Source organism: Colossoma macropomum, unplaced genomic scaffold (genome assembly GCF_904425465.1).
Source record: "Colossoma macropomum unplaced genomic scaffold, Colossoma_macropomum, whole genome shotgun sequence".
NCBI lineage: Eukaryota > Metazoa > Chordata > Actinopteri > Characiformes > Serrasalmidae > Colossoma > Colossoma macropomum.
In genome coordinates this window covers 21,418,593-21,433,227 of record NW_023494802.1, presented here as the reverse complement: position 1 = coordinate 21,433,227, position 14,635 = coordinate 21,418,593, and the positions used below count along the sequence as shown (strand labels likewise).

The following is a 14,635-nucleotide window of genomic DNA, read 5'->3' as shown; positions in this document are numbered from 1 at the left end:
GACCCGCAAAGCCCGAACCGTAATGAGACGGTCTGCTCTACGGCTGATTTCCTGTTTGTGTCACAGCACGGCAACGAAGGACACATTTATCAGCCGCATATGAAGGAGCCTTTGAAATGGGACAGTCTAGCCGCACCGCTGTGACACATTCAGCCTCCAAATGCAGCCTCCAAAGGATGCAGCCGCTCAAATGGGACGCAGCTATAGGTCCTCAAAAGAGCCTGAATCCCAACAGTTAAATTATGCAGAAATTTTGGAAAATCAGCAGAATTCCCCTTTAAGGGCCACAGAGTCAGGCCCTGTTCCAGTCACGTCTTCAAATGAGAAAAGTGTGAAGTGTAATGTTTGTGCTGGGCCAAGGGCCGAAAAGACAAAACAGCGTCTCTTTGGCTTTGTTCCAGTACATGTGGAGAAAACTGCTCTTTAAATAATATGTAAAGAAACCGTTGGATGAGGCACTTTGTCCTTGAAAGACATTCTTCACACTGGTGGTGTCTAAATCTATGTTACGTCATCTACGTTGCCGTCAGTGACTATATATGGTGTGATGGGTCATTGTTTTTTCACACTTTATTTCATCACACTACATAATATGTTTTAGTACTAAAAGTAATTAATGTGATGATTTTTAAAGAAAAATAATAAAACTACAAGAAAAAACTGTGTGTGGTCATCTCTGTTCCACAGGCCCCACTTTGGTCAGACCAATTGTTGGTTTGATCTTCTAAGTGAACATAAGTAAACACATCCTTTACAGAGAACACATCTGCACAGGTTAATTCTCAATTACTGTTTGTTTGCTGAATTTATTATATTGGTGAAAAAAACACAGAATGATGTCAAAGCAAAAGTTGTGAATTTTATGGTACATGTTTAATTTTTTTTTCAATCCGTAAATTCTATAGGTAAATAGAAGCTGTGCATAAAAATCTGCAGGAAAATGACACGTTTAAGTGCGTCCTTGTAGAGGATGTGTTACTTATTTTTGCTTAGAAAAACAACAAAACGTCATTTGACCGAACGACTGTTGGAGCAAGAGTGTGTGCTGCTCTTCACCCTCATTAACTGGTAGTGCTGTTGAAGACCTGTCTCATCTATGATGTCTGTTACTTGATTAAACAAAAAAAAACAAAAAAAAACAACATATATATATATATATACATATATATATATATATATATATATATATATATATATATATATATATATATATATATATTACACGGTTCACTGTTCAACGTCAGTGCAGCAGCGTAAAATTTTGAGTGTCTATTCAACATAAATGATGAACTAACCTAACTTTGTGTAAATAGACCATAATATAGAAATATGTACACATATGCAGTTGTGACTGACGTGTCTTTTTTCTGAATTTATACAAACACATTTCATTTTATAGTAAATTAGTTTTGTCTAGTTTATGTTTATGAACAGAGACCTACAGATGCAGTTTAGTAAAGGAAACCTCACCTGTGAACCTGAGTTTAAAGCAAGTTTTTATTAGACTTAAACATTGCAAATAAATCTTAAACTGAAACTTTGCTTGTTTGCAAAAAGTGATTTCAGAGCCACTCAGTTCTACCTGATGGAAACTGTTCGCCTTCAGTGTTTTGTGCTTATGATAATTTTAATAGACATCAGCGTCACTAATTAATGACATTCTATTAAAAGACTGGTTTACCAAGAGAGACACTGGAGTATTTTCACCTAAAATGAGTTAATAAAGCTGAGTCTTGTTACAAAAATGATAATAATAGAACATTAGAGCCATAATTAAACTTTTACTTTTGATACTTAAGTACATTTGAAGGCGAATACTTTTGTACTTTTACTCAAGGGAGGAACTTCTACTTTTACTGGAGTAATATTTTACCTTGGGTATCTCTACTTTAACTCAATCACATGGTTTGTGTACTTTGTCCACTGATTAGTCTCCAAAATTAGCAGTTCTATCGTTTGTAACTCCAGCTGAGTAGCAGGCTGCGTCCCAATATCAGTCCGTGTGTCTTACCTTTAACTTTTAGCTGGTACGCAGAATGTGGGCTGCCCACGGTTCTGGCCAGATAGCTATGCACTACCTAGGCCTCCTATCTAGAACACAGGTACGCGTATGGGAACGGGGCCACAGTCATTCCGATGCAAATCGCTTCGCCGACGTCGGCTGAAATGATGTCAGGCGACGAGATTCCGCCGACGCGATTGGCCGACGCGCGCGTCCATGAAGCCGCCCCGTCAGGCTCTTCCGCCGCGGTGTCAGCTCCGCTCCTCCTCCGGCGTCCCGTAACGAGTCAGTTCGCATCCTGGAAGCTGAACCGAACGTCAATCTGCGGGACTCGCATCATCACAGGTAGACACGCATTTATACCCGCGCTTTTAACGCTCAGCGGGCTGTTTTGTCCGAGTATCAGACTCTCGAGGCGCCGTTCTCCGCTTCAGCGCCTCAGGTTAGCTCGTTAGCATTGCAGCTAACTAGAAAACCGTTGAGCTGAACGTTGTTAGCTGGTTAGCCTCCTCACTCGGGTACGAGCATCACCTACAGGAGCGCTGAGCTGAGCGGCCAGTGTCTGGCTTTATTTACTGCCTGCGTAGGCTGGGACGTGGTCAATCGTTGGAATGAGGTGTTCTGTGTGGTTTAAACATCTAACGTTATTCTCAGATTTGCCCTTGTCTGGGTGACTGAAAGTGACTCGGCCTCGGTTCATCCACAGCTACCTTAGCTCGGTTAGCACGCCAGCTAACTGGTTTACGCTGCCCTCTGGTTTATTTCCATCTAAGCCGCCCTCGGAGCGCTGTTACAGCGATCCAGCCGTCTTTATTTAGTTTAACCAAACATGGATTAGACTCGCCTGTTTGGTAGCTGAGTTTGTTCTCTTATTGTCGTGAACGCGCAGACAAATCAGACGTGCAGAACTGCCAAGGTCGGTCTGTCAGCGTTCCTTGACACCAAAATGTCTGTAATCTGTGCTGTAATAGAAAAAGGAGGGAATATTTTAATACGTTCATAAAGATGAAAGTGGTCGAAGTTTTTAAATGTCGGTGTTGAGAAGAAACGAGGCTCGTTTCTGTCACAGTCACATCATCAGACTCTCGTCTACAGGTTGAAGTCAGGTGTGTGGGAGGCTGACAGGAGTTCTCCTGTAGTTTGGGGCATCTTTCGTTTGCTTTGGCTCGACTTTGGTTCTTGTTTGACTTAAACTGATAAATCTGGCTCGGCAAACTTGCAGGGTGTTAAGAGATTTAATAATAATAATAATAATAATAATAATAATTATTATTATTATTATTATTATTATTATTATTATTATATGTGTAGTGTTCCTCCTGAATCTCCTGTCTTCTGAATGGCTGTTTCATGATTCCTCTTCCTCGTTTATCCAAACATAATGGTCTTTTCCAATGAATTGGTCCTTTTTTAGAATATGTCTGAAGTAAGAGCTTCCGTGTGGTGGTCTGGGCTTCGAGTGAGCGGTGAAGCTTGATTTGGTCTGGGGTCCATTCGTTTGTTTTCTTTGCCGATCAATATTTTTCCTGTCATTCTTGTTTATTGTGCACTTTTCACATCGGTAAAGAACCACAGAGAAGACCACAGTTCTGATCTTTCTTTGTAGAGTCAAATCGTTGCATTTGAAGCTCCTTCATCCCAGCTTTATAAATTCTTTTTTTAAAAAAAGTTCAAAAGTAGTTTTTTCCCACTAGTACCATTTTCCATCAGCCAGAGGCCGAATATGTAGTTTACAGCGAAACTTATGGTCCTTTAGGGTGGATTTGAAGCCAGTTTTGTTGTAACCATGAACTACAGAATGCACGTATTTGATTATTGACTCAATAATAATAGTAACCACCCAGTTAAACCACCTAGAATGTGTACTGTTTAAACCAGGGGTGTCCAAAGTCCGGCCCCAGGGCCAAATGCGGCCCACGGACAGATTTTAATTGGCCCCAGGCTTCTGTTTTACAGCGTGTTATAAGTGGCCCGCCAGCCAGTACATTGCAGTTCTTCCTTTTGCCTGACGGTGGCAGCTGACCAGGCCTGCAGCTTCATTTAGTAAACAACATTTAGTCAATTCGACAGACATGAAGCTCAAACTAAACACCGAAAACGATTTTGGCAGGATGGAAAACTTCTTAACCCTTTAAGGTCGAACAAAAACGTGGCTGCACTGCATTTATTTGATATGTGAAGGACATTACCTAACAAAACCAAAATATTCACAGATTTTTGTTTAGTTTGCCTCACAAATTATATTTTGAACAAGTAAACACTTGAATAGGAACAAGATTAATACATTAGACCAGTTGTATTGTTACTCTGAAATAATTACATTTTATTATCATAAGTGATTCTCAATTTCCAGCTGTTCTGAATGAGCAATCCAGCAATGAAAGAAACCTTGTGCATCTTTTATACAGTGATGGGAAACATGGTAGCTCACAGAAAGCTCAGATTGTATGTGCTGATATTTTGAAAACTTCATATTTTGAACCATTTGTGATTAATATCTCAGGTATTTTGAGACAGTACAGTCTGGCCCACTTTGAACAGAGTTTGGACACCCCTGGTTTAAACAGTCATTTGTTATATTAAACAATCAGCCAACTCCAGTTCTCTAGAGGGCGTAAACGTCTGAAACAAGTGTGAAAAGAGCTCTTGAAACTTTGATTGTGTTACATAAAGGAGTGTCGGCCCTTTTGTCACCTCTGATCTTTGGTTTGACATGTTCACTTATCAGCTGACTGCATTGTGAGACACAATTACGGCGCTGGCGGTTCAGTAATGTAGATCTGCTCCTTACAAAGAGGTACTATTAAATCTGCATTACTGGGGTGCAGCTATGTGGAGTTGGAGGCAGCTTTAGGGAGGTGAGTATCGACACGCATTCCTGGTGATGGTGTGTTGCTACTCACGCGTGTGTGTGTGTGTGTGTGTGTGTGTGTGCGCACACACCCTCATGCATACCACGATGGAGTACATACATGTCTTTGTTAGTGCTCTGATTTCTTATGCCCTAACTTGCTGATTCATGCTCTGCCTTGTCAGGTGTACACAACGTCTCCCGAGCTCGATTTGTGCAACATCACATTTGTGTGTAAAACTGATGTAAGATGCAGTGGGTGCTATTCAAGAGTCAGTATCGGCGTATTCAAGAGTTTGAACCAAGTGTTGGTTTGTTTGAAATACAACCCCATTTCCAAAAAAGTTGGGAAATGTGGAAAATGTAAATAAAAACAAAATTCAGTGATGCGCAGATCATTCAAATCCTATATTTCACTGAGAATAGTACAAAGACAACAAATCAAATGTTGAAACTGAGAAATTGTATTGCTTTTTGAAAAATATATGCCCATTTTAAATTTGATGCCAGCAACATGTTCCAAAAAAGTTTGGACGGGTCTGTTTACCACTGTGTTTCATCACCTCTTCTTTTAACATCACTCTGTAAGCGTTTGGGAACTGAGGAGGCGCTGCTGTAGTTTTGAGAGTGAAGTGTTTCTCGTTCTTGCTTAACATAGGATTTCAGTTGCTCATCAGTTCAGGGTCTCCTTTGTCGTATTTTTTATTTCATAATGTGCCAAATGTTTTCAGTGGTGACAGGTCTGGACTGCAGGCAGGTCGGTTTAGTGCCTGGACTCTTTTAATACGGAGCAATGCTGCTGTAATACATGCAGAATGTGGTTTTGCATCAACTTGCTGAAATAATCAAGGCCTTCCCTGAAAAAGACGTCGTCTGGATGGCAGCATATGTTGCCAAAACATGTATATATCATTCAGCATTAATGGCGCCTTCACAGATGTGCACGTCAAATGTTTCAAATGTTGATTCGTCAGACCACAGGACACTTTTCCACTTCCCCTCAGCCCATTTTAAATGAGCTCAGGCCCAGAGAAGGTGGCAGCGTTTCTGGATCCTGTTTATGTACAGTTTCTTCTTTGCATTTTAGAGTTTTAATTTGCATTTGTGGATGCAGTGATGAACTGTTTTCACAGACAGTGGTTTTCAGAAGTGTTTCTGAGCCCATGCAGTGATTTCCACTACAGAATCATGTCTGTTTTTAATGCAGTGCCGTCTGAGGGTCCAAAGATCACAGCCAGCAAATACTGGTTTTTGGCCTCGTCTCTTACATACAGAGATTTCTCCAGATTCTCTGAGTCTTTTAATGATATTATGAACCGTAGATGATGAAAAGCAGAAGTTCTTTGCTGTTTTACGTTGAGAAACGTTCTTCTTGAACTGTTGCACTATTTGATGGTGCAGTCTTTCACAGAGTGGTGAACCCCTCCTCATCTTTACTTCTGAAAGACTCCGCCTCTCTGAGACACTCTTTAATACCCAATCATGTTTCTGACCTGTTGTCAATCAACCACCATGTTTTTTTTTTTGGTTTGCTTTTAGCATTACACAATTTTACCAGCCTTTTGTTGCCCCCGTCCCAACTTTTTTGGAATGTGTTGTTGGGATCAAATTCAAAATGGGCAAATATTTTTCAACAAACAATAAAATTTCTCAGTTTCAACATTTGATTTGTTGTCTTTGAAACATTTTCAATGAAATACAGGGTTTAAATGATTTGCTCATCATTGCATTTTGTTTTTATTTACATTTTGCACAGCATCCCAACATTTTTTGGAAATGGGGTTGTATTTTGGGTTTTCTACATGTTTGATGTTTGATTGGTTGAGAGTGCAGTCACAGCCCTGACCTTTATCCCCGTGCAGGCTTTGCTGTCATGACCTATTACCTACTTGTCTTACTGTACACAGTTCATGCACAAAGTACAGCAGACAAATGTCAGTCTTTACTTTCTTGAATTGCCTTTGGTTGTATTCTGTGATACGGCTGACGTTCAGACCTAAACCTTGACCCTTACACGTCATTAAGTTGCTGTTTGTGTCAGAGACACTGAAGCAGGTTAGACTGCCTCTCAAATTCCACCTCACCCTATAGATTTTGTTGAATGTTGTCAAGTAAGATAGTAAAAGAAGCGACCAGTCCTGTATCACCAGCAAGTGTTTTATTTACACTCTCACACATTCTCATGCATACACACACACAATGATCACTCACTAGCCACGCTTACATGCAGCCTAATAATCCATTAATAATCTGACTGATAGCTCAATCGGAATAGAATACGTCCAAGTATGCACTTCAATCGGAATAGTCTAATCCAATTGAGGCCATTCGGAATACAGTTTCTATCCGACTGATCGAGGTGGGTAATCCTGTAAATAATCCGTTAAATAGAAGAATAATATCCCTGTAAACGCCTGTATCTGATTACATTCCCTATCGGAAAGTTTAAGTCCGTTCTGATCATGTTCGTCGCGTCATAGTGAGAGTTTATACCGTTCAACATGGCGGAGCAGAAACTGGTTTGCAGAGGAGACGAAGTTTCTGCTCTGATCTTTAAAAGACGGCGGTGGGACGGACGTCCAGCTTATGTGTCTCAGAACACGACGTCTTCCCCTCGGCCTTCTTTAATAAGGACATGTGAAGGACGTTTTCCTAAATCTGACATCATTTTAAAGCTATTAAAAACACAAGCGCTGCCCACTGCTGCTCGTCTCACTCTGACTGGACTCACGTGATGCTGGTTGTCATAGTAACGTCTACACTAAGTGGTTCTCCACGCATGCGCATCATTTTGGATCGGATTACTTGTAGCGAGCATGTAGACGAAGATTTTCCATCAGATTGGTGAAGAGAGTGAGAATAAACACCTCAGTCTGAATCTGCAGTCGGAATGTGTTCAGTCGGATTGGAACAAACCTTTGCATGTAAACACAGACAGTGTGGCTCAGAATTCTGTATGTGAATGTTTCACTACCGCAGTCCGTTTTTGGAGAACTGGAAGTGTGCTTAACATACAGTTCCGTCAGTTTTATTACCAAATCAGATGGCCACACAGATGAGACTGAGCACAGCTTAAGCTTCTACTTTGAGCCAGGCATTTCACACGGTGTGCGCTGCCAATCAGATTCGCTCCGCTCTGTCCTGCGGTGTGTTTGTAGAAGTTGCAGGCGTCATTATGGAATTAATGGCAGCTGAAATTGAGACCGGATTCAGGCTCTGTGTTTGTGCCGTCTAATCCATTGTCATTTTTGCATGGTTCATCATTAGAAGCCACCTGTCCTGCCAAGCGGGCCCCTATTCAGAATGACGCTGCCTGCTGCTTGTGTTGAGACCCACAGACAATACAGCACCTGCGCACTGCTGCGGCTGGGTGTATTTACCAGGCGAGACCCAGTGTGCACAGTTGTCATTTGCCAAAATGTTTGGATTCACTCTGTCATCTCTGATTGAGATCCATACAGAGCTCTGCTCGCTGGACTCACCGAACTCCTGCAAACCACCTGATTGTAAGTTACTCAGTAGACAAAGCTTTGCTTCATGGTTGAGGTACGGCTGAAAGATTAATCGTTTTTTATAGCGAAATCGCGATTTATGTCGGTGCAATTTTTAAATCACAAGAGCTGCAATTCTTTTTTCAATTGTAGCCTACACTTTAAAAAAAGATGGTTCTTCGGTAAAGACAGTCATTTGTCAACCGTGAATGCTCAAAGACCCATTTCCATGCTTAAGTGGTTCATCGCATGGTGAAATCATTCTTCAGATTGAAGGAAAATGTGTTGTGTATGGTTCTATACAACACCAAAAAAAGGTTCTGCTATTGTTACAATGTCAAGCTTATAACAATAGAAGATCGTTTTGGTGGTGTTTAGAACTCTTTTCACAAATGTGCTCTTTAGAACCACATACAACGTCCATAAATGTAGAGAAACGTTTCATCATGCAAAGAACTTGTTAAGCATGCAAGTGAGTCATGGAGTGTTTATTAGCAGAAATGTTGTTTTAAGTTCTAAGAGGGGAAATTGAACCTAATAAGAGTTTGGGAAATACCACAACTTGCTTGCAGTTTGGCTCACTGTGTTCAGGGGTCGAGCCACAAGACAAAAAGGTGAATATTCTGGTCTACTTGGCCAAATGAAATCAGGCCTGAATCTTAATTTATCAAAAAAATCGCAATTTAAATTGTAGTTGCAATATTAGTAGGAGAAATCGCAATTAGATATTTTCCCCAAATGGTTCAGGCCTAGGTTGAGGTAGAAATTAATCTGGAAAAAACAGTTCAACACCGTATGAAAAAACATAATTAACATTAAAGTTAGAGTACAGTTAGGGCCGAAAGATTAATCGTTGCAATTTAAGAGCTGCAACATTTTAAAAATTATAGCCTACATTATTAAAATGCTGTCTAGTTTAAGTGGGGAATTTTAACTAATAACAGAGCTGGTGAACTTTCTGTAGATGAGTTGGATCAATCCACCAAACCTCCATGTGTTGTGACATCACAACAACAACTCACTGTCTGTCTGGCTCACTACATTCAGGTGTCAAACCTCTTCTTGGCAAAAAGGCCAGAACCTTGAGCTTGAAACTTCGCAATTTGATTTTTGATTTTCCTCAAATCGTTCAGCCCTATGTATGATAGGCCTCTCCTAAGAGTCTCTCATTTGCTCTCATTTATGCTTTCGTGGAAACCACTGTCAGTGAGCAAAACTGGGTTTCTGGGTAGTCTCCGCCTCAGAGGCTCCGCCCACCTGGAAACAAGAGTGTCTGAAATCTTTGGCCACAGCTATCGGGATGTTGTCAGCTGCGTTCTGGCTGTCCGCACATCCGTGGATAGGCAATTCCGAGCAGTGTTTATCATTCAGACAGAAACCACAGTTTTGTTTTTTCAGCTAAATTCTATTCAGAATTCAGAACATCGTGATGAAAAATGACGAGTCAGAACTCTGAGCTGTGATTGGTCGCTTGAGATGTTAGTCAAATGCCTCTTCCTGACAAGGTAGGCGGTTCTTGACCACGTAATGCGGTGAACGGTGGCCGATGACAGGCAGAAGTCAGGCTTGAGAGACTAGTATCTGGATGCATCCAATCAGGGTCAAAAAAGGAGTGGAGGAGGTGTGGCTTGTACTACAGACACACCCACACTCAAATTACTGGTCTTCTATTTTTTTTCTAAACTTTTAGTTTTATGTTTCTGGCCTGTAAATTATAGAAAATTCAATTGAAACTTGACCTCACAACTGAAAATTGTGTCAAATCTGAAAATGTGTATCTTTAATAAACACTGTCCACTGAATTGTAGCTGTAATGTTCTAAATGCTTATTTAAGTGCTCTGGTATTATTGAGACAGTGAACAAGGCCTTTTTCTCAACGTGCCAGATACTGAATGCTGTCATGTGTTAAGGGAAAGTTCACTGGCGGTAATGCGTCGGAGTTTGAGAAGGTCAGACCTCAAGTGGCCGTCTCCTTCTCCCTGCGGCCGCACTTATGCTCCGTCGTCATTGTATCCTCTCTTATGTGTGATCCGGATAATGTGGCGTCCGCTCCTTTGTCACGCTCACCCATAAATGGCTCAGCCACACAGCATGTCGTCAATGGGGCACCTTCCTTCAGAGCAGCATCTGTACTAGGGGTGTCGATTCTAAGATGCATCGCGATGCGGATGTGGATGATTCTGAATCGATTCACAGATGTCAAAAATTGATTTTCTAAATATTAGTTGATAACTTGATGTTAACGGAACACAGAAGGCTGAACTTTGCAAAGTGCAGAAGTGCAGCGCCCTACATTTAAAGCTAGTGCAGGAGTCGCAACCCAAATGCTAATAAGAGTCATTTTGTCTTTTCAACAGAAATCAAACCACCTTAGGAGCCACAACATTTTATGTCCATTTTACCATCTTGGCTGTACGTGTCTCAGTATGCGCTAATGTTCTAGTATAGGCTAAAAATATAATGCAAACAAAAACGCGGACTTACTTTGCTCTGCTTTAAGCTTTAGATCAGCTGTAGCCGCTTTTCTTGCATCACCAATGCAAAACTTTTCCACAAAGTAGAAGTTTCTTGTGAAATGTCTCTCAAGTTACTTCTCATTCTCCAGCTTCTTGTTGAATTTTCCCGTTCCACCTTAAATGGTGCCTGAGGCGCCAGAATGTAACTGCTGCACCATTTAAGGTGGAATGGGAAAATTCGAACAAGAAGCTGGAGAACGAGAAACTGACTTCAGTTTCACATGTTTTTTTTAGTGTTTGACAGATTAAACGTATCCGGAACCCAGCTGGAGTCCTTTCGTCTCCAAATTATCGATGTTCATCTTAAATCTCTCTCTCTCTGCCTTTTCGTTAGCTACTAGCTGGGTGAACTAGCAGTTATAGGCTACATTAACTCCAGAGTGTAAGACTATTTATTGTTAAACTGTGTTGAACGATCAGCAGAGCTTTATTTTATTGTAAAGGGGGATTATTTTATTTTTGCCTACTAATCTTTTTCTGCTGCGAAGCCGCAACTGGCCAGTAAAATAGTCGCAGGTTGCCGACCCCTCAGCTAGCGTATGAAAGCACTTTGGCTTCTATGGAGTTGAGGGGGAAAACCATATTACACGTTTCCACCCATTTTCCGCCTAGTTGTAGTTGCTGCCAACCAGAGGACCATCGATCAAGCCATGTCAAAACGTCCACCCAACACGGAAAGAGTGAAGCGAACTAGAAACTCTATCGCAACTTTTATTGCCAAGGATTTGCGTCTGTACTCAGTCATTGAGAACCAGGGCTTTCGTGCCATGTTGCACACTTTGGAGCCGAGATACAGCGTCCAGCCTCGAAGATATTTTACTGAAGCAGCGACCCCAACTCTCTACAATGAGACCAAAACCAAAGTCATAGAATCACTCAAGAAAACGTAGAATAGCTGTGATCTGCTGCGTGGACATTCATTGCCACTGGATCTTATGTCACCGTAACTGTGCATTTTATCGCAGATGATTGGCAGCCAGTGTCTCATGTGCTCCAAACAGGAGCAGTGAATGAGAGCCTTCCAGTACCCTTGGCACATTGCTTCCATTTGATTTATTATCGATAATCATTTTATAATCGCATCGCAGTCTCTGAATCGTAATCGAATCGTGAGGTGCCTAAAGATTCCCACTCTTAATCTGTAGTGGCTTACCTCTTTCGTTCAGCACATGACCCAGACCTTTCTCCTTTAAACCTGTAAATTAGGCTGACCTGCAGCCTCTCTGGACCTCACGTATCACATGGACTGAGTAATCAAACCAATTAGGCTTTCTGGACTTGGTGGGGTCAGTGAGGTTACATGGGTTTCAATGTGTGTCCCACACGAATGGCCTAATTTTTTAAATGTGCTAAATACAGCTTTGGTTTACTCGCTTAACGATAATGTTTGACGTTATGTATTAGTTGTGCTGTCTAGACTTTGATCATATGATATTGACTAGAGTGACGACACTGCTGTCCCTTTGAGCTAGTGGAGGGCCTTATTAACATGTTAGTGCATTTATTGTGGTTAATATTGCTGATAGAGAGCTGAATATTGGGATGTTTGCACTCTGTTTACTTCGTGAATGCTCAAACTTAAAGGCATGTCGCAAATGCCGCATGCTGTGGCCGTGTGTAACATTCCAGCTAAGACAATGATTGATAAGATTGAATGATTATCAAGATGCAGCTACTCTAATATGTTGTTGCGCTGCATACCTGTAGGATGTAACCTTGTTTTGCATAACAAGAGCTTTCTATATGACCGGCGACAACCTTTTGCATCACCATAGCAAGTTATGCTGCGTATCTGTCCCAAACCAGAGCTGGTTCAGTTCGGCATGATGGATCATAAAACAGCTCTTAGAGCGGTCATCACAAATCGGGGACAGACCTCTGACTACTGCTGGGCGATATGACCTCAAATTAATATCACGATTAATTGAATATTTGACCTAGATTACAATTAATGAACGATTATTTTGTGTTGTGTAAGTTTTTTGTGCTCGTAGTTCACTGAGAAGGTTTGTACTGTAAATATGTTCTGCATATCTTAATGTAAATCGCCTCAACAGCCAGATCGGAATTCACGCAACTTTTACGTCAGTCCAGCTCGACAATTATTATAATTTTGTGCTGCTGAGACTCATAAACATTTGGGGCAATATTTCTCTACAAAAATCAGTAGAGACTCGTCCAAAACCCTCCGTGTTTGAAGAGATTTAGAAAGAAATGTCCGAACGCGGCCGCAGGAGAACGAGGCTGCAGCGTCAAAGAACAGTTAAAAGTCTGAAAGCAAAGTTTAAAGAATCCGAGGACAGGAACCGAACGTTCCTGGCGTTCGTTCATAGTGGTGATTGTTTACCTCTGGATGAGCCGTGAAGCAGCGTGACGCTCTGTTCTTTTGCGCATGTGGGTCAGTTTAGGAGCTGATCTGTTCAGACTGATGTCGCATACAGATCACATTTAAAAGATAATCTGAACAGACAAACAAAAAATTCAGATTTGGGCCACTTTTACCTGCTGTGTGAACGTAGCCTTAGCTTCCATGTCGCAGACTGGACGTGGTGGAGTCACGTGATACACGCATGGTAGTAAGTTTTAAGGGGACAGATCATGAACACACAGAGTGGGGAAAGGATTAACAGAATTAAAAAAATCAACATAACCAACATGGGCAAGATTACATCGGTTAGAGGTTCTGAAAGTCGGTTTCGATTACTTTCCGATTAATCGCCCAGTCTTTCACAGAGTGGTGAACGCCTCCTCATCTTTACTTCTGAAAGACTCCGCCTCTCTGAGATGCTTTTTTATACCCAATCATGTTACTGACCTGTTGCCAATCAACCACCAGGAGTGTTTGTAGCATTACACAACTTTACCAGCCTTTTGTTGGTCTCAGTTGACTTGTTCCCTGAATTATTCAATACTTATAAATCAGTAATCATTTTAGTGACCAGTCCAAACACTTGGCCATTCTTAGAGCTTCCACATTAAAGAGTCGTTATATTTAGCAAACAAATAAGAATGGTTAATCTAATATGTGCTAAATGAACTGTGTCCCCCTTGTAGTTTGTTTGCGTTAGCCGATGCCCCCCTCAGGCTATGATTACAGAGAGCTTGGCCTGTGTGCTGGGGGTTGTGTTCTTTGCTCATGTTAGCTTATCTGCCCATCAGCCGTAGACACACAGGCTGTTCAGTACTGGGTGGTGATAGAATCCAAAGTTCACGTCTGTATCGAGCGTGTTCTTGCATACCTGTCTGAGGGAGGAGACTCATGCCGGCTGCTCTGGGTTTGGTTTTTACTAATTAAAAGCAGCTAATTGCCATGAAACAATGGAAGGAAGAGATGTGTGGAACCATGAGCTGTGGGAGGAAGAGTGAACCAGCCAGTGCCTGTCAGAAAGCCACATCTAGACCCCTCAAAAACTGAATTTTAAGGGAAGCTCACTGTTAAGAGTCTAAGGACGCATCATTTTGTTCCCTTTGAAGTTCAGATTTGTCCTTACGTTGTGCATATTTGCGCTGTTTTCCACAGAATTTGAAATATACTTCTCTGGTGCTCAGGCGAGGGGATGATGGAGATACAGACTCTGAATCATAAAGAAATAGCCATACGTTAGAGTCATACGTTTCTATGTTTATTATATATATATATATATATATATATATATTATATATATATATATATATATATATATATATATATTTATATATATGTATATATATATGTTTATGTGTGTGTGTGTATATATATATATATATATATATATATATATATATATATACACA

At 41.1% G+C, this 14,635-nt stretch overlaps 1 protein-coding gene across 2 annotated transcripts in view; it reads left to right on the top strand.

The window, feature by feature from the left end:
- Positions 1-2,216: 2,216 nt before the first annotated feature.
- The window catches only part of osbpl2b (oxysterol binding protein-like 2b), a 38,792-nt gene continuing 26,373 nt past the window's right edge, over positions 2,217-14,635 (top strand). Inside the window, exon 1 of one of the 2 annotated variants that reach the window (XM_036592476.1) lies at positions 2,217-2,347. The gene's annotated coding sequence lies outside the window, so the exon portion shown is untranslated. Of the gene's footprint in view, positions 2,348-4,724; positions 4,861-14,635 lie in introns of those variants that run through there. The other variant, XM_036592477.1, reaches the window with a different exon arrangement.